This window comes from Schistocerca cancellata, chromosome 3 (genome assembly GCF_023864275.1).
Source record: "Schistocerca cancellata isolate TAMUIC-IGC-003103 chromosome 3, iqSchCanc2.1, whole genome shotgun sequence".
Classification (NCBI taxonomy): domain Eukaryota; kingdom Metazoa; phylum Arthropoda; class Insecta; order Orthoptera; family Acrididae; genus Schistocerca; species Schistocerca cancellata.
The window spans coordinates 5,122,592-5,143,388 of NC_064628.1; the positions used below are offsets into that span (position 1 = coordinate 5,122,592).

At 41.7% G+C, this 20,797-nt stretch overlaps 1 protein-coding gene across 1 annotated transcript in view; it reads left to right on the forward strand.

Annotated features, from left to right (window-relative positions):
* Positions 1 to 20,797, forward strand: part of LOC126176767 (intraflagellar transport protein 172 homolog) — a 387,842-nt gene that overhangs the window by 335,762 nt on the left and 31,283 nt on the right. The window lies entirely within an intron of this gene.

A 20,797-nucleotide genomic window follows, 5' to 3' on the forward strand; every position in this document is an offset into this window, starting at 1 on the left:
TGGGTAAGATTTATTGAGATTAAATGAATGTCTGTGAACAACATACTCTCCGGAAATAACTCTCTATTTTTTTAAGTTTAAAGGAAGAATAGTAACACTTCTGAATATGTTTCATAAAATTAGGAAACCATGTAATAAGCATTGCACCTCTTATAGTTTTTGTACCTCATTTCAGTTCAGCAAAACACATTAACTTAACTCATAAAGGAATAGGCAGTTGTCACAATAATTCAGGGTGGTTATAATTAAGCTTGTGCCACTTGAGCCAGTGTAGGTGGAAAACTATTTACTGTATGAGTACCCAACTTCATGAGAATGATGTTCAGACTGTGTACTCAGGATTTTCATTGCTAGCAGTGCCACTTGAGCCAGTGTAGGTGGAAAACTATTTACTGTATGAGTACCCAACTTCATGAGAATGATGTTCAGACTGTGTACTCAGGATTTTCATTGCTAGCAGCTTTAGTTTGCATGGTTAGTGTCATGATATGCTCTTTGGTGCCAGTATTGGTATGGCTACGGAGGGTTGAAACACAAGTGTCAGTGTGCATTACAGCTGCAGACAGTAAACTTGGGTCTGGACTAGGTGAGCTGAGTTTTACTCATAAAGCTGTTTTATCAAAGCAACAGCACTAGTACTGATGCTCTTCACGAGTGTTGACACACTAAAAGAATACAGCGAGGTCCTCTTTCCGCACTGGGATTGAGGAACATAATTCAGAAGTTTGAATTACCTCACGATTTGGAAATTGCTTCTGGGAGAGCTGACAGCTAATAGTGCCACAAGTTGTGGAAGAAGTTATTGTTGCCATGACTGAGAATGCTGGACATATTGTGTGATCTTCAAGCAGTGCAAAAATTGCGTCATGACAGCTAAATATTCCATGGTCCACTAGTTTGAAAAGTGCTGTGAACACTTAAGAAATGGAATTTCTAGTGTGGTTCCAGGATGTCGTCACATTGAGCAGTATTTGTAATCTATAACATAAATATGGCACACAGTTAATAAATTTTACCCACTCATGTGTAAATTAAAATGTGCTTCTTTCAATGTTTTATCCATTATTTCTCGTCTGAATGTCCTTACAAATACACTCCTGGAAATGGAAAAAAGAACACATTGACACCGGTGTGTCAGACCCACCATACTTGCTCCGGACACTGCGAGAGGGCTGTACAAACAATGATCACACGCACGGCACAGCGGACACACCAGGAACCGTGGTGTTGGCCGTCGAATGGCGCTAGCTGCGCAGCATTTGTGCACCGCCGCCGTCAGTGTCAGCCAGTTTGCCGTGGCATACGGAGCTCCATCGCAGTCTTTAACACTGGTAGCATGCCGCGACAGCGTGGACGTGAACCATATGTGCAGTTGACGGACTTTGAGCGAGGGCGTATAGTGGGCATGCGGGAGGCCGGGTGGACGTACCGCCGAATTGCTCAACACGTGGGGCGTGAGGTCTCCACAGTACATCGATGTTGTCGCCAGTGGTCGGTGGAAGGTGCACGTGCCCGTCGACCTGGGACCGGACCGCAGCGACGCACGGATGCACGCCAAGACCGTAGGATCCTGCGCAGTGCCGTAGGGGACCGCACCGCCACTTCCCAGCAAATTAGGGACACTGTTGCTCCTGGGGTATCGGCGAGGACCATTCGCAACCGTCTCCATGAAGCTGGGCTACGGTCCCGCACACCGTTAGGCCGTATTCCGCTCATGCCCCAACATCGTGCAGCCCGCCTCCAGTGGTGTCGCGACAGGCGTGAATGGAGGGACGAATGGAGACGTGTCGTCTTCAGCGATGAGAGTCGCTTCTGCCTTGGTGCCAATGATGGTCGTATGCGTGTTTGGCGCCGTGCAGGTGAGCGCCACAATCAGGACTGCATACGACCGAGGCACACAGGGCCAACATCCGGCATCATGGTGTGGGGAGCGATCTCCTACACTGGCCGTACACCACTGGTGATCGTCGAGGGGACACTGAATAGTGCACGGTACATCCAAACTGTCATCGAACCCATCGTTCTACCATTCCTAGACCGGCAAGGGAACTTGCTGTTCCAACAGGACAATGCACGTCCGCATGTATCCTGTGCCACCCAACGTGCTCTAGAAGGTGTAAGTCAACTACCCTGGCCAGCAAGATCTCCGGATCTGTCCCCCATTGAGCATGTTTGGGACTGGATGAAACGTCGTCTCACGCGGTCTGCACGTCCAGCACGAACGCTGGTCCAACTGAGGCGCCAGGTAGAAATGGCATGGCAAGCCGTTCCACAGGACTACATCCAGCATCTCTACGATTGTCTCCATGGGAGAATAGCAGCCTGCATTGCTGCGAAAGGTGGATATACACTGTACTAGTGCCGACATTGTGCATGCTCTGTTTCCTGTGTCTATGTGCCTGTGGTTCTGTCAGTGTGAACATGTGATATATCTGACCCCAGGAATGTGTCAATAAAGTTTCCCCTTCCTGGGACAATGAATTCACGGTGTTCTTATTTCAATTTCCAGGAGTGTATTTCCGCAAAGTTTCATTGTCGTACTATCACATGTTTTTGATGGGCCCCCTCTCAGGTAGCAAAAGTTCAATTACGAGCTCCCTGTATATAAAATTTACTTTATGTCTTAAGACCCACTCTGATGTAGTGGGAAGCATAAAGATAAAAATCAGTGATTTCACTGACAAAACTATTTTGAAATCAATTTGTTTAAAGTTAGCATGTTGTGAAGGTTTTGAAATAGTATGCCACCCAGAAATATATTACATTATATGTCAAGGGTGGTGTATACATAGTGTATCACCTGGGTGTGCGATTTTGTGTGGAGAGTGACATAAACTTCCAACCATAATATTATTCAAATGGCCACAGTGACAATACAAAAATCCCCATGTTCAGTGTATTTTTGATCCACAATTAATTGTCAGACTTTCAAAAGAGTTACATCACTAAATTTGTCTCATAAGCACTGCTGTTCTGTTACAAAAAGACTCTTAGTTCCATAACAAATATTAATGCTTACATTTTGAGGACTAAGTAGGTTGCCAAACTACATTTGTCTTTTTTTTACAAGCCTATGGCCACTACTGACCTAAGTGAAAAGAGATTACAAATATCTTTAATGAGTCAAAAAGTTTTACAGGTAAGAATTTAGGCAGCTTTCCCTGTATACATGGTATGTTCCTGGTTTGGGAAAAAGCTGCTGCCCATCCAGTTGTACTACACAGCCGATGGTTTTATCTACTATTTTGTACTAAATGTTTGTGTAACTATGCTGCTTTCACGTAACACTATCAGGTACCTGTGTACTGGAAAATTAAAAAAAAAAAAAAAAAATCACTGGATGATTGAAATTAACCAGAATTTATACCCCTCAATCAAAATATTCAGATGAATCATCAAAGGACTGGCTAATAATGTATGTGTGTATGTTGAGAATTACTAGCAGTGGCAGTAAAATAAACAAGTGGATCAGTGAACAGATTAGAGTGGAAGACTGAATCATGTACATTGACATGAAGTGGAAAATTATGACGACAGCTCAGACCACAACTGAAAACGCTTTTTACTAATGAATGAAATTATTTATCTTCTTACTTCAGAACATGGTCAAAACATTATCTTGATTTCAACACTACATGAGAATGATTACTTTCTAATTATTAATGCAACAAAACACAGTTTGTTTGTTTCTAAATGTGTAAAGTTTATTTGGCATCACTAATTAATTTGGTGGAACTGCTCTATGTATAGAGTACATGAGCTTATGTTCATATCCACACTACTTAAAACTGAATTGCAAATACTGTGTTTTTCAAATTGTAAAAAGGAATTTGTTAATGGTGACCATGCGTTAAAATAACCACAATGTGACCAATGAAAATTTGAGTAAAACATGTGACTCAAATGCAGATCTCCTACTACTTGCTAGTGCTTTCCCACATTTGTGTGCCTCAGTTTTTTTCCAGATCTTTTTCTCAGATCTCTGGTAACTTAGGACTAGCACAACAGAGGGAATGTTTGACAGGAGGAATGAGCTTAATGTCACCATAGCAAACTATACTGTTTAAATGGAAGATAATACCCTTCATTCTTGACTCTCCTTGCATCCTTCATTCATTCATGAATTATGTTCTATAAATTCATCATGAAGGGGAACCGTCAGGGACGTAGACCAAATCAGATTATATATTAACAAAGTGAAGCAGTTAAAAATTTCATTAATGATTAATTACTGTTAAACTGGTACAAACGATTAATGTGCACTCAAGCTAAATATCACACCATAAACTTTATTTTTTTCTGAATTTAACAGGAAAACTTCCATGAAAAACTGTAGCTCTCTCAATTGCTTTAGACATCTACTATTGTAACATTTATGTTGGAACGTTGATATTCATAATGGAACAACTGTTATTCATGTATCATAAGAACAGATAATGGCTATCTTTAGTCCTTGAATCCATAAGGTTTTCTGTTTAGATGATACAAACTTTAAAGGATAATGGAGAAGTGCAGATGTATCAGTTTGAGATAGGTAGCTCTGGTCAGTAAACAACAGAGTCGGTAGTTATAAGTGAAAATGTGAAGACTTCAAAATTACCATTTATCTGCTGATGATTACAAAAACTTGTTCACTTGAATTTTTATTATGATTTTATTGTTATGAATTATGTTCATCCTCTTTGTCATTTCTCTCTCTATATCTCTTTTGTTAAGATCAGCTTCAACTGTTACAAAACCAAACTTAAAACACCAACAGTGTTTAGTGTACTATTTACTTTTATATATGTGAGCTTAGTTTTTAGAAAGCATACATGTTATACTCTGTTCTACATTTACACAAATTAATACTGATGTGGTAGAGAATTTCTGTCTTGACAAGACTCTCTCAGCTATAAACTGCAACTGAACATTATTGAACAGTATATGCATGCTTCTTGTTATGTTATACTTGTTGTGGCACATGTGACTTTGCAATAATCATGAGATTTAAATAAATGTGTGCTCTGTAATATGAAATCTTCAGTGTTTTTGACAAAATTCAACAAAAGACTTTTAAAAAAATGAATGGTCAATAATTATTGAGTCAGGTAATTCACATGTCCCAACAGATGTATAGAACAAGAAACTAAATGATAAACTGTAAGCATGGACAGGAGACAATAGTAACATAGATTTTTTTGCGTGGATGAGAAAATAGGACATTTAAACTATCTTAAACAATTAAGTTTGGACAAATTTACACTTCATGTTATTGCAGGTCTTGGAGAGAAACAAATCAGTAAGTTAACAATTAAGTTTGGACAAATTTACACTTCATGTTATTGCAGGTCTTGGAGAGAAACAAATCAGTAAGTTATGATTCTTTTTTCTTTCCATAATGCGCTATGGAATTACATTCTAAGATATTATGTTCGTTTGTACATATAATTGAATGGTTTTTCATCATTATTTTCCTTTCTTTTTCTCCTAATACTGTGTAACATGAGTTTGTCTGATCTTATATAAGGAAATATATCAGAAGCAGTAGGAAAATGTGCCAGTGATATTTAAGTAACCACTTCTCCTTATCTTGTAGAGTTGCACATGTTAATAGATCATGTATTAATATTCTCAGTTTCACCACACAGCAGAAACCTATGCAGCCCCTGATGTCACTGTGGCCACGAGCCAGATCTCTTTAACACACTGTAACTGTTGGGACACATTCTTGTTCTTCTCTGTACATAATAGTGACAAGCACTCAGTTCCAACCTGTAGTTGATTAGATCCTGAATCATTACTTATTAACTTATCTGCCATGCAAAAATGTATTGCTTCCTTAATCACACAGTTTCAGAAAGATATTATCTTTGTCCTTCCAAGCATCATGTACTAAGGCAGTATTCTGCTATTGCAGATTTTCAGATTGACCAAGATGTGGTATGATGGTGTCCAACAGATAGATCTTGTGCTGGTTATGTCTGGCAAGTTTATGCCATTCAGCACTCAAAAGGAATCTCATAGACACCTTGTTATTTGTGACAGAACCTACCAAATTCCAGAGTTTCTCTGGGGGATGAAAGACACATTGCAATGCCTACCACCTCCTTCTTACAAAACATGTGCTTGGCTTATAATAACAGTAGTATTTGAAGTTACACTACTGCTCATTAATTTCAATACACCCTGGTATTTCAGATTTTCAACACAAATCAAATGTTACTTCTCATAAAATACAATTATATTAACTTCCACATATATAATACAATCACAATCATTATATTTTACTTTCATCAAAGTATGCTTCTTTGAATTTAATGACTGCCTCACAAACTCGAGGCATGCGGTCAATCAGTTTTTGTAGGTATTGTGAATCTATATGATTCCACTCATCCTTAACAATATTACAGAGATGTTCCTTGCAGGATATATTAACTTCCCTGATATGTTTGTCCACTTCATCCCAGACCATTTCAATGAGTCTACAATCGGGGCTTTGGGACAGCCATACCATATCATTCAGTACTTGCTGTTTTTCCTTTGATGCAATGTAGTTTGTACAGTAAGCCAACTGATATTTTTTGGTCATTATCCTGTTGTAACATTATCCTGTTGCAAGGTGAACCCTTTCCCTATTAAGCGCAATCCACTTCATATTGCATGATACTGAAGTATGCGGTGGTACTGCTTGTGATCCATATATCCTTCTACTTTCACAATTTTTCCAACTCTATCTCCGGCAAAACATCTCCAAACCATAATAGAACCTCCACCGTGTTTAACTGTAGGTAGAACACACTGCTGGGTTACTCTTTTCCCTACAAATCAGTGAACAAATATTCTCCTTCTGGTTCCAAAAATCTCAAACTTCAATTCATTGGTGAATAACACCTTTGTCCATTCTTCTGACATCCAATTATGATGTTTTCTAGCCCATTCAAGTCTCTTCTGTTCATGGGCCTTAGAAGGGGTTTTCTTGCTGTCACACATCCTTTCTAGCCAACTTCAGTCAGTCTCCTTTTTACTGTTGCAACAGATATTGTTGCTGTGTTCATTTATACCAATTCTGCACAAATTCGTGGTGCTGTTTTGAATCTATTTCTCTTACTGGTAATTCTGATATATTTATCATCACTTTTAGTTGTTTTATGAGGTTGTCCTGGTGCTGGTATGTCCTGATTGCTACCTGTTGTCTTCTGGCAGTGAAGGGTGTATCGCACTCCCCCTATAGACACACTACACTGTTTCGCAATTTGGCAAATAGATAAACTAGCTTGACAAAGTGCTACAATTGCAGCATGTTTTTCTATTGATATCTCCACTTGTGGAGCCATACTAGCGATGTGCATACTTCAGTATCACGAAGGAACTGACATGGAGGAACCACATGTTATGTATCATAGCAATGCTTGCCTTCCACAGCAGACATCACCTTCACTACAGGGAACAACGCAGGTGTAACAAATGCAGAGTCCGTTGGCAAATAGGTAAACAAACATATCAGGTAGGCACATAATGTTTATGTACACAACACTGTTTATTGGAGACTATTGTATCTTGATGACTACAAACAAAAATCATGAGATGTGTACAACTGTTGTACTATTTTTTATATCTTCAAATTTAACACATATTTCGGACAACAACACATATAAGTCACTGAGTAAGTTGACCTGTGTACAAGTCGGCATTCGGTTAAACACTGAGTCTCAGTCTAGCGGCCGCTGCTCGGCTGGCCGCTTAGGTGGCGCAGCTGCTGCGTGGCTGGCAGACAGCGCCGCACGTACAGGACGTGCGTAATTGCGCGGCGGCACTTTGAATAATCGGCGAGTCACAACACTTTTCCCCCCTTTGAAATTGTTGCACTGGTCTTGATGGAGGTGTCCTGGAGATGGCTAACGTCCATAGGCGTTGTTTGACTCGCCGTAAAGTCTCGAGGAGGAGGCTTCCCGTACGGACGGAAGTGTCCCCGATGATAACGGGTTGAGATGACAGGAGACATAGGGGTTGAATCTGCTGGGGCCCCCTGCACCAATCTGCCCGTTGCGGCAAGTCCAGTTGATATGACAGGAGACATGGGCGATGTGTCAGCGTCTGTTGGAGGAGGAGGCGAGTAGATGTACTCTGACAGAGGACGGTCCTCCGGTTCCTGCATGGGCACGTCTCCTGGTGGCGTCCGTTCTGGTGCTGGCATCGCGATGACGGTGAGAGGACTGCGTTGTGAGTATTGAGAGATGCCAAGATCCCGAGCATCAGGTAGAGCCAGAGGTGGTGTGGCGGCATTCGGAACAGGCGTTGCTGGCACCCGAGGCCGAAGCTGGTCCGAATGACGCACTGCAATGACCGTGTCCATCTGGATTTCATACAGGCGTCTGCCACGGTGTCGTAAGATGCGGCCCGGGCTCCATTTTGGCCGCCTGCCATATCCCCGCACCCAGACGAGGTCGTCGGCGGTGAACCGGCCAAGTGAAGGCACCCGCGGCCGTGAGGTGGGAGGCCGCAGAAGATGAAGTAGCGTGCGGGGCCGTCGGCCATGTAAGAGCTCAGCCGGGCTGTGATCGCCCATGGGGGTGAAACGGTAAGACGCCAGGAACTGGAGAAGCGCGTCATCAGCAGCAGAAGAAGTCAGAAGCTTCCGCATCTGAGCCTTAAATGTGCGGACCAGTCGTTCAGCCTCACCGTTGGATTGTGGATGGAACGGCGGGGCCGTGACATGCGTAACGCCGTGACGAGCACAAAAATCCGCAAAGTCGGAAGAGGCAAATTGCGGACCATTATCAGTAACAAGAGTAGAGGGGAGGCCTTCCAAAGAAAAAATGCGGGCCAGAGCACTGGTGGTTGCCGCGGTGGTAGGCGACGTGCAACAGACAATGAAAGGAAAGTTAGAATAGGCGTCAATTACGAGGAGCCAATAAGTACCTATAAAGGGTCCCGCAAAGTCAGCATGAATGCGCTCCCAGGGCTTCTCAGGCGAAGGCCACGGTGACAAAGATGACTTCGGGGCAGCGGCTTGTGACGCACAAGGGCCGCAGGCAGCGACCGTGTGTGCGATGTCAGAGTCGATGCCAGGCCAGTACACATGATGGCGTGCCAGAGATTTTGTGCGAGACACACCCCAGTGCCCCTGGTGAAGGAGGCGCAAGACCGAAGCACGCAAAGACGCAGGTACCACAACACGCGGTGAAGCATTGTCAGTTGAGAGGAGGATAACACCATCCCTAGCCGTGAGGCGGTAGCGCAAAGTGTAGTAGTTTCGCAACGGATCAGGAGTCTTAGCGGACGGGCGATCTGGCAAACCCTTCTGAATACAGCGTAAAACCCGGGAGAGGGTAGGGTCAGAACCCGTAGCAGCCGCCAGCCTGTCCCCAGTGATGGGGAACCCATCCACAACCCGCTGCTCGGCAACATCCAGGTGGAAACACAAAAGTTCGTCCCTATCGAATGCCTGATCAGGACCCATGGGAAGGCGAGACAAAGCATCAGCATTCGCATGTTGAGCCGTTGGCCGGAAATGAATCTCATAATTGAAACGGGACAAGTAAAGAGCCCAACGCTGGAGGCGGTGTGCAGCCTTGTCGGGAAGTGATGTTGATGGATGAAACAAGGAAACAAGCGGTTTGTGATCCGTAACAAGATGAAATTTTGAGCCATAGAGAAAAACACCAAACTTATGAAGAGCATAAATGATGGCCAAAGCTTCTTTCTCAATTTGAGAATACTTTTGTTGGGCATCCGTGAGCGTTTTGGAGGCATAAGCAATGGGTTGTTCCGAACCGTCAGAAAAACGGTGCGCAAGGACTACACTGACCCCGTATTGAGAGGCGTCTGTGGCAAGAACAAGATGTTGGCCAGGTCGATAAGTAGCCAGGCACAGGGCCTGTTTCAGCATAGTCTTTAATTTCTGGAAAGCCGCGTCACATGACGCAGACCAGTGAAAAGGCACGTTTTTATGCAACAGGCGATGCAACGGCTGAGCCACCGATGCCGCAGACGGTAAAAACTTGTGATAGTATGCTATTTTCCCCAAGAAAGCCTGCAGTTCCTTAACAGATGTAGGGCAAGGAAGGGCATCGATCGCAGCAACAGTGTGTTGAAGCGGACGAATACCATCCCGAGAGAGTTGAAACCCCAAGTACGTGATAGATGCCTGAAAGAATTGTGATTTCTGAAGATTACACTTAAGACCGGCAGTCTGTAGGACATTAAAAAGTGTGCGTAGATTTTGAAGATGTTCTTCAGTGGTGGAGCCAGTGACAACAATGTCGTCCATGTAGTTGATACACCCCGGGACAGGGAGCAATAATTGTTCCAAGAATCGCTGAAAAAGAGCAGGGGCGCTAGCAACCCCGAATGGCAAGCATTGGTATTGATAGAGGCCGAAAGGCGTGTTAAGGACCAGAAACTGCCGGGAAGCAGCGTCGAGAGGAAGTTGATGATAAGCTTCCGACAGGTCAATTTTAGAAAAATACTGTCCTCCAGCGAGTTTAGTGAACAGTTCTTCAGGACGGGGCATAGGGTAAGTGTCGATGAGGTATTGAGCATTTACAGTGGCTTTGAAATCGCCACAGAGATGAATATCACCATTGGGCTTAGCAACTACAACGACAGGAGAGGCCCACTCACTGGAAGTGACAGGAAGCAAGACCCCTGAAGCAGTGAGACGATCCAACTCCCGTTTTACCCGATCATGAAGGGCCACAGGAATGGGCCGAGCCCAAAAAAACTTAGGCCGAGCAGTGGGTTTGAGCGTGATATGAGCTTCAAAGTCGTTTGCACGGCCTAACCCAGGAGAAAAAAGGGACGAAAATGTCGTCGACAAGGAATCCAGCTGAGCATAAGGAATAGCATCAGAGACAATATTGATAGAGTCATCTATGGAGAACCCAAAAACGCGAAAGGCATCGAAACCAAAAAGATTTTCTGCAGTGCTCTGGTCGACCAAAAATATGGGAACAGTGCGATCGACGGATTTGTAAGATACCTCAGCATTAAATTGTCCCGAGAGAGAAATCTTCTGTTTATTGTACGTCCGTAATTGCCGAGTGACGGGACAGGAGTGGAGAACCCAGCTGAAGATAAGTCTGAGAATTAATTATAGTGGCAGCAGAACCGGTATCCACTTGCATGCGAACATCTCGACCAAGGATTTGGACAGTAAGGAATAACTTCCCTGAAAGGGAAGAAGTGCAATTGACAGACAACACAGAATCAGAATCAGCGTCATGTTCATGAACATCATGTATGCGGTCGGATTTACAAACGGAAGACACATGACCTTTCTTTTTGCAATTGTGACACACAGCCCAACGTTGGGGACAATCCTCGCTTGAATGTTTCGTAAAACACCGCGGACATGAAGGAAGTTGCCGGGGAGTTTGCTGCAGTTTCTTAGTGGGTTGTTTACGGCTAGGCCGCGGCTGCGCGTGGGAGCGTACTGCGGCCACGTCGGCCGGCGGGGACGCGCCGCACACGTCGTCAACAGCGCACAGAGGTTGTATTTCCCCGACGTCACCCCACGCCTCTATTTGCGCCCCAGCGGCGCGAGAAATTTCAAAAGACTGCGCAATGGAGAGAACTTCATCGAGAGTCGGATTCGCCAACTGAAGGGCACGTTGCTGAACTTCTTTGTCGGGCCCCGACCGGATAATAGCATCCCGTACCATGGAATCGGCATAGGATTCTTTGTGAACGTCAGTATAAATTGACACTTTCGACTGAGGCCGTGAAGTTCAGCAGCCCAAGCGCGATAGGACTGATTTGGTTGTTTTTGACAACGATAAAAGGCAACACGAGAGGCTACCACATGCGTTTGCTTTTGAAAATAGACAGACAGAAGGGAGCACATTTCAGCAAAGGACAAAGACGCAGGATCCTTCAAAGGAGCCAATTGCGACAACAACCGATACATTTGAGGTGAAATCCAGGAAAGGAACAGAGACTTACATGGTTGTTCGTCCGTGACATGAAATGCCAAGAAGTGCTGTCGAAGACGTTTTTCATAATCAGACCAGTCTTCCGCCGTCTCGTCGTAAGGTGGAAAAGGAGGTACAGCCAACGACGAGAAAAGCCCCGCATTTGATGCCGCGACAAAATTGCGAATCGCCGCTGTTAGAAGCGTTTGCTGATCGCGAATCGCCGTCGTTAGAAGCGTTTGCTGTTCAAGGAGATTTTGCAAGAGCTGCTCGACAGTAGCCATGGAACCCTGTGAGTCAACGGTGAAAAGGAAAAATCCACTACCTCGTCGCCAATTTTTATATCTTCAAATTTAACACATATTTCGGACAACAACACATATAAGTCACTGAGTAAGTTGACCTGTGTACAAGTCGGCATTCGGTTAAACACTGAGTCTCAGTCTAGCGGCTGCTGCTCGGCTGGCCGCTTAGGTGGCGCAGCTGCTGCGTGGCTGGCAGACAGCGCCGCACGTAGAGGACATGCGTAATTGCGCGGCGGCACTTTGAATAATCGGCGAGTCACAACACTATTTCTTTGCTTTCTCAACCATATCCATGGTATTAGACCTTACCTACAGAGAACTAGATGTCATTTATTGGGTGTATAGAAATTAATGAGCGGTAGTGTAAATAAATATACAAATGTCATTAAGTGGTCACATAAGTATTAGTCTTTCTGGAACTTTGGATGTGTGCCTCAAATCCATTCACAGACATGAAAACGAAACCAAGCGCTCTCTTGAGTGAAATTCTAAAAAACTGTGAACATTTTTTGGAGCCTGGAAGAAACTGTTTAATAATCGGGGGTGCTAATGACGTTTATAGGAATGGGAGTAAACTCGCCACAAGAGTGCTAAGAAGCACACTACAGAAAATTACAAATGTGAACCTCTATGTTGCGAGTATACCACAAACACATGATCTGATGGAAAAATCTTGTGTCAACAAAGAAATCGCTGTTACTAATAGAAAATTTGATAAAATGTGCCGAAGCTTCCCGAATGCCACATATGTGAATGTACCATCTTCAAAAAGAAGTCTTTTACCAGGCATGGGCTACACAGAAATAAATTTGGATAAGCATTCATTAGTCGAGAAATACTTAATGCAGCGTTAGCAGTTGAAGACAAGAATTGCCCTACCATACCACTACCACCACCCATCAAAGCAACTGAAATTCTCCAACATAAAAATGAAGATTCAACAGATGTAGTTTCAGCTCCTTTATCAATGCTAATGAAGTTCACAGAAGGGGGTACCTCGCCCACACCAGCAGCAGAGTCTACTACAGTTGGACAAAAATCATTGCAAGAATATTCATCATTAGAAGATAAAACACCATCCACACCATCACCACCAGAAGAAATATCTGAAGGCAACATTAAACTTCGACTAAGAAGAAAAACAGCTCCACCAAAACATCTCCAGGATTTTTTATTGGCAGGCAGCATCACACAAATAGTAAGGTAAATGGTGCACCGAAATAAAAAAAACTAAAATACGTTAACAGTTTTCTATCAGAACGTACAGGGTTTAGGCAGAAAGCTAGGTGAAATAGAAGTCCTCCTAAATGACTATTTAAAAGAAACTGTAGTCTTGTGTGTAAACGAGCATTGGCTGAAAGAGACATTCATGTACTGCTGTTATTCGTGAATTTGAAATGATAAGTATGTTTTGTAGAGTTAATAGTAAGCGTGGTGGTACGTGCATATATGTTAGGGCAGGTCTTGATGCAAAAGAAGTTAAATATGTAATGTAAACTGCATAGAAAAAGACTTTGAATACTGTGTATATGAGTTAAAAAAACTGAAAATGTTTATTGTGTGCATCAGGGACTTTTGCTTCTTTTCTCCACAACCTTGAAATGCTGCTAAATCAACTCAAACAGCAATTAACAAATACAATTGTCCTTGGAGATTTTAATGTTAATTTTAAAACCAACTGCAGTAAACAACAACAACTGACCAATCTGTTCTTATCTTATAATATGACGGCAACAGTAACAGAAGACACTAGATGTTTAAATGGGTCGGAAACAATAATTGACCAAGTATTTGTCAATAAGAATAAATGTGAGCATATCACTGGGGTAATAGAGATGGGGTTCTCGGATCATAAGGCAGTCACGTTAACATTATATAATATATCTATTAAGGATGCAGTGGTATATGAATAATACAGAGAGAAATGATTTGTAAATGAAGACAGCATAAGGGTTTTTAATCACATGTTAAAAAATATAACTTGGGGCACAGAATCAACCTGTGATGTAGATAAAAAATTTGAGTCATTCCTAGCAAGTTATTGGCATTGTTATGATGTTGCATTTCCTATTAAACGAGTCAAAATTAAAACCAAAACAAAGACATGGGTAACACAGGGAATTAAAAAATCTGCAGTCACTCTGCAAAAAATACTGTTACATTAAAACCATATGTGTAATTTTACAGGAAAGTATATAAAAAAGTTATAATAGTGGCTAAGAAACTAAATAATGACTCATATATCAGGAAAGGTACTAACAAAATAAAGTCAACCTGGGAGGTAATAAATAGGAGCATAGGTAAACAAAAAAATAAAAACAGCATTCTTGTAATTAAAAGTGAAGGGAAAACAGTTGAGGACCCACTACAGATAGCCAACATATTCAACACACATTACACAAATATCGCAACAAAACTAATTCAAGGGAGATGTGATTTCAACTCCAGAACGCGACTACAAATGAATGATAAAACCGTGTTTCTATACCCTGTTACTGCATTAGAGGTACAAAATTCCTTAAATCAGTTAAAAAATAAAATGACATGTGGCTGTGATGGGTTTCCAGTCAAAGTAATAAAGAACAGTGCAAGATACATAGATTCCCCGCTTGCTGACAGGATTAAGACGTCATTTAGCACAGGAGTCTTCCCAAAAAAACTAAAGAAATCAATTGTCAAGCCTATTTACAAGAAGGGAGACCAGTCTGATGTTATCAATTACTGGCCTATATCATTGTTATCTGGATTTTCAAAAGTAATTGAAAGGGTAATGCATGAAAGACTGTCTTATTTTCTTAATAAAAATCAAATTCTGGTTAAAGGGCAAAACGGTTTTAGGAAAAATAGGTCAACTGACACAGCAATATATAACTTTTTAAAACTGATCATAAATTCTGTAGACAAAAATGAATTAAACTGTGGCCTGTTTTTGGACCTGTCTAAGGCTTTCAATGTCATTGACCATAATTTACTGCTCAGGAAACTATATTTTTACAGGGTTCGTGGAGTAGCGCATGATTGGTTCACACCCTGTCTTTCTAATAGGTATCAGAAGGTAGAGATACAGCATGTGGGTAAAGTCTACTCATCGTCATACCAAAGAGTCAGGTATGGCGTGCCACAGGGCTCTGTACTGGGGCCATTGCTGCTCTTAATATTTATAAATGATTTGCCAAGCCATTTATCAACAGTAAATGCAGTATTGTTTGCTGACGAAACCAGTCTATTTCTCAAAGCTACGAATGAAACTGACTTACTGGAGAGAGTCACAGTAGCCACAGAAGAAGCAAACATATGGTTTACCAGCAACAAATTAATTATTAATGACAAAAAAACAGTTTGGATGAACTTCAGACGTATATAAAAACAAAGTAAAATCTGACCTAACTATAAAACTTGGGCATTTTAAGATAGAGCAAACCCCCCATACTAAATTTTTAGGATTATGGCTAGATGAATATTTAATGTGGGAGAAACACACAGAAATGTTAAACAAAAAATTAAGTCAGTATTGTTATGTTCTTAGAATACTAAAAAATTCCTGTAATGTTGATGCAGTGTTATGCTCATACTTTGCACTCAAACATAGCACACAAAGATATGGTATCATATTTTGGGGGAATATCAGTTTGGCTAAACACTTGTTTGTGCTTCAAAAGAGAGCACTAAAGATAATCAGAGGTATGACACACAAAGAACCATGTAAAAAAGGATTCAAGGAACTACGCTACTGGCCATTAAAATTGCTACACCACAAAGATGACCTGCTACAGACGTGAAATTTAACCGACAGGAAGAAGATGCTGTGATATGCAAATGATTATCTTTTCAGCGCATTCACACAAGGTTGGCGCCGATGGCGACACCTACAATGTGCTGACATGAGGAAAGTTTCCAACCGATTTCTCATACACAAACAGCAGTTGACTGGTGTTGCCTGGTGAAACGTTGTTGTGATGCCTCGTGTAAGGAGGAGAAATGCGTGCCATCACGTTTCCGACTTTGATTGTACCCTATCGTGGTTGCGGTTTATCGTATCGCGACATTGCTGCTCGCGTTGGTTGAGATCCAATGACTGTTAGCAGAATATGGAATCGGTGGGTTCAGGAGGGTAATATGGATCACCGTGCTGGATCCCAATGGCCTAGTATCACTAGCAGTCGAGATGACAGGCATCTTATCCACATGGCTGTAACGGATCATTCAGCCACGTCTTGATCTCTGAGTCAACAGATGGGGACGTTTGCAAGACAACAGCCATCTGCACGAACAGTTCGATGACATTTGCAGCAGCATGGACTATCAGCTCAGAGACCGTGGCTGCGGTTACCCTTGACGGTGTATCACAGACAGGAGTGCCTGCAATGGTGTACTCAATGATGAACCTGCGTGCACGAATGGCAAAACGTCATTTTTTTGGATGAATCCAGGTTCTGTTTACAGCATCATGATGGTCGCATCCGTGTTTGGTGACATCGCAGTGAACGCACATTGGAAGCGTGTATTCATCATCGCCACACTGGCATATCATCTGGTGTGATGGTATGGGGTGCCGTTGGTTACACATTTTGGTCACCTCTTGTTCACATTGACGGCACTTTGAATGGTGGATGTTACATTTCAGATGTGTTACGACCCGTGGCACTACCCTTCATTCGATCCCTGCGAAACCCTACATTTCAGCAGGATAATGCACGACCGCATGTTTCCGGTCCTGTATGGGCATTTCTGGATACAAAAAATGTTCGACTGCTGCTCTGGCCAGCACATTCTCCAGATCTCTCACCAATTGAAAACGTCTGGTCAATTGTGGCCGAGCAACTGGCTCGTAACAATACGCCAGTCCTATTTTCTATGTAAGGCAATGTATGACAAATCCTATATCATTTTTATAATGATGAGATACAAGGATGCTAAATCGTTAGCTGAAATTAGAGCTACTTTAGGAATACAAGTACCAATGGTAGTAACTGATTGTATGTTGCCTGATGGATGTTGAAATTCTGGGGTTTAATAGGATTACTAATATGCATGCTGACCAATTAAGATGAAAGTATAAATTGTATGTAAATAGTAAACACTGTAAAAAATACAGAATGCTCCTATTGGAACTATAACTTTAAGTGTTGCAAGAAGTGAATTATGTTGTAGGCACTTCTGCTGGTTGACAAACTACTAATAGTCACTAGATCTGACAATATAGTTCACAAATATACCTAGACATCTACACACATAAATGTTGTAGCACATTTAGCATGGAAAAACAAGTTGGTAACAATTTTTAAAATGAGTGTTTGCAGTGCAAGTATTAGTCAGCAGCACTGTCCCTAAATCTGAAGACAACTAAAGATGTTACACATGTCCTTTAACTACAGATAGGTTCTGCATCCTCATTTACAGATACACACTCTTCACATATTTATTGGAAATGAATGTCACAATAACTTTACTTGCAGTGAAGCACATTTGTCTCCCTCTTTCTATTTCTCTTTCGTTATCTCACCACAGCTTTCCTTCCTTTAACTATATTTAAAAACAAAACCATTTAAGATATGCAAGTAAGGGGGAAAACAACTCCAATAATTTTATGAAAAATAAACTATTGCAGTCTGATCCTTCTAATGAAAAGTACTTATTACTTTGCATTTGATCACAGTAGGGGACTATATGGTTACATTAATGGCTCTGCTTGGTTTGAACACTCGTGATAACTGAGAACCCTATTTAACCTTCCATTTTTATGTATGTCTTCCTTCTCTTTTGGATAACTCACATGCCACGGTCTCTCAATGTTCTTTTGTGGTTATTCGTGTTATCATCATTCACTAGTAGAAAGGTGCACTGTACATTTTACATATCTAGTTATATAAACCAAAAAGGCTTTAAACAACATTCTCTTTCTTGACCAAAAAACAATTCACAAAATAGAATTACAATGTTAACATTTGCAGTACCAGGTTTACACTTTACTTTCACAAATGCTTATATAAAAATTGTCTCGGGAAGCTAATAAATTAATATATTGGTAAAGACTACTGATGGTTCTACCTGGCAGATGCTAGCTTTACTGAGTTATGTTGTAATTCTAGACGAACCGCAGATGGCTCTGGCATGCTGTTACTACTCCCTTTATGCATTAGCAGATTGATAAGTTAAATCATCTAATGTTTAGATTCACTGTATCTTCTCAAGATATATTGTCATGGATAGAGAGGAAGTGCACAAAGGCTAATTTATTTAAGAGTTTTGCAGCATTCTATTTCTTTGAATTAACTGATGTAGCTAGTTCCATGCTGATTTGGGACTATTTCTTGTATTCTAATTGATGTGTGTCTGGAATGTTGCATGTAGTAAGAAATATGATGATTCACATAAATTAGATGATACTGGGTTAAATGGCTGGCTACATTTCATGTAATATATTATATTTATTTATGTATTCCTGTGTAGTACTCAGTTCCACATATTCTTATCATCAGATAATACCTAAATAAACTCTTCTTTTGTTTTGTGTTGTGTTGTATTCATTGTGTACAGTAAAAAGTTCTAGTTACATGTGTAGTTACAATTAAAAATAAGAGCACAGTTACTGTCAATTTGTTGTACAATGGTATAGCTGGGTATAAGATTGCTGGGGAAGCAGGAGTTGCAGGTATGCTGGATTGGTTGGTTTAGGCTGTTACTCTGTTAATTGGTTAATATGATAAGTGGAGTGGGTATAATTAGTATCACCAGTGACATCAGTTAGGCTTAGTTAGCAATTAGTTTATCTGTTAGTATCTGATGGCACCATCCAGTATCAGTGGGTGGCATGGCATCTGGAACAATTTTACATGCAATGATACTCCACTGGGTGCTATTGATGATTTCAAGCTCACTGAATCAGCACTCTGCCATCTCTGTGTCAATTCAAGAACATGAAAGTACAAATGACTACATATATCTCAGAATTTCTGCACGCTGATACTACACATCATATTCATTTGCAGTCTCTGATGTCTACAATTAGTTCACATTAATGCGATGCACACAAATATTATCCTATCTTTATGCTTTCCTTCATCCATCCAGACACTTTAAAAAAACTTTGCTGCTGCTATTGTCAATCTCATCACAGACTAGATCTGTACAACCATGATTTATATAAAATTACCTGATCTGCTTAATGGACCATAAATATCAGTAGCAACTATCTCCTTCAATGTTTGTTGTAGTGTCTATATAAAACCTGTTTGCATGTAAAAATTTTTGTCTTCTGTTACACAAATAGAGGGTGTCCCAGGAGGAATGGTCAATATTCAGGGATATGACAGGAACAATCATTTGAAGCTCTAAAATGCACGCCTTGAGAACTATGAGCACTTCTTCAACTTAGATACTGTAAAACAAATCTGCTGCAAGCTCTAAGCTTTCTGTATTTTGAGAGGAGGGAGCTTGAACCAAAACGAGAAAAAAATATCCATTAAAAACGGGGCCTAAAGTGCATACCTTAACAGCTATGAGCACTTATTCACCTTTGCTACTCTGAAACACATATGTTCTACTGAACAAGTGCTCACAGCTCTTAAGGCACGCATTTTAGAGCCCATGTTTACTGGGCATTTTTGCTTTGAATGATCATTCCTGTCTTATCCCTATATATCGACCATTCCTCCTGGAACACCATGTGTGAGATATTATTTATCAATATACAAAGTTCCTTGAACTTTTCCATGCATGTACTTTTTTTAATTTAAAGAGAGCATAGCTGAGGGAAGTATATTTTATGATTTCAACAGCGTGGGTTTGTTAAGCACAGGTTCTGCTTGTGTAAATTTAGATTGGTTCTGCAATATAACATCTTCTACAGCTAAATCAATACTACGCAAGCCATGGCAGAGGGTACTTTGGTGCCACTAAGTGATCCCCCCTTCCCTTCTTCACATTGTGAAGCCTAGTGCAGGGTTGGCTCAGGTGACTGACAGCATAGGGGAGTCATGTAGGAATTTTACAAAGGAGGATCAAGTAGTGATAGTGGGTGGAGCAGGGAACAGTCTTGATAGGGACGGGGAATATGATGTAGGTGGTGACCTGGTGCCAACGGCCTTGTTGCAGTGGTAACACCAGTTCCTGTCAGATCACTGAAGTTAAGCGCTGTCGGACTGGGCTAGCACTTGGATGGATGACCATCCGGTCTGCCGAGCGCTGTTGGCAAGCAGCCGTGTGAGGCAAACTGAGGAGCTACTTGAATGAGAAGTAGCATCTCTGATCTCGGAAACTGACATCTGGCCGGGAGAGTGGTGTGCTGACCATATGCCCCTCCATATCCGCATCCAGTGACACCTGTAGGCTGAGGATGACGCGGCGGCGGGTCAGTACCTTTGGGCCTTCATGGCCTGTTCGGGAGGAGTTTAGTTCAGTTTAGTTGGTGACCTGGTAAAGGTAGCTACTCAAACTGGTGGCACTAATGTGCATTTCGTGCAACTGTTTCAGCATCATGATCGACCTTATCTTGCTGCGGCTGTCAGGCATGTTAACATGAGGCTGGAGGGGGCACTGATGGTGCCAGTTGGATCTATAGTAGATCGGGTTTCACTAGGCATGGCCTTCCTCTGCAGT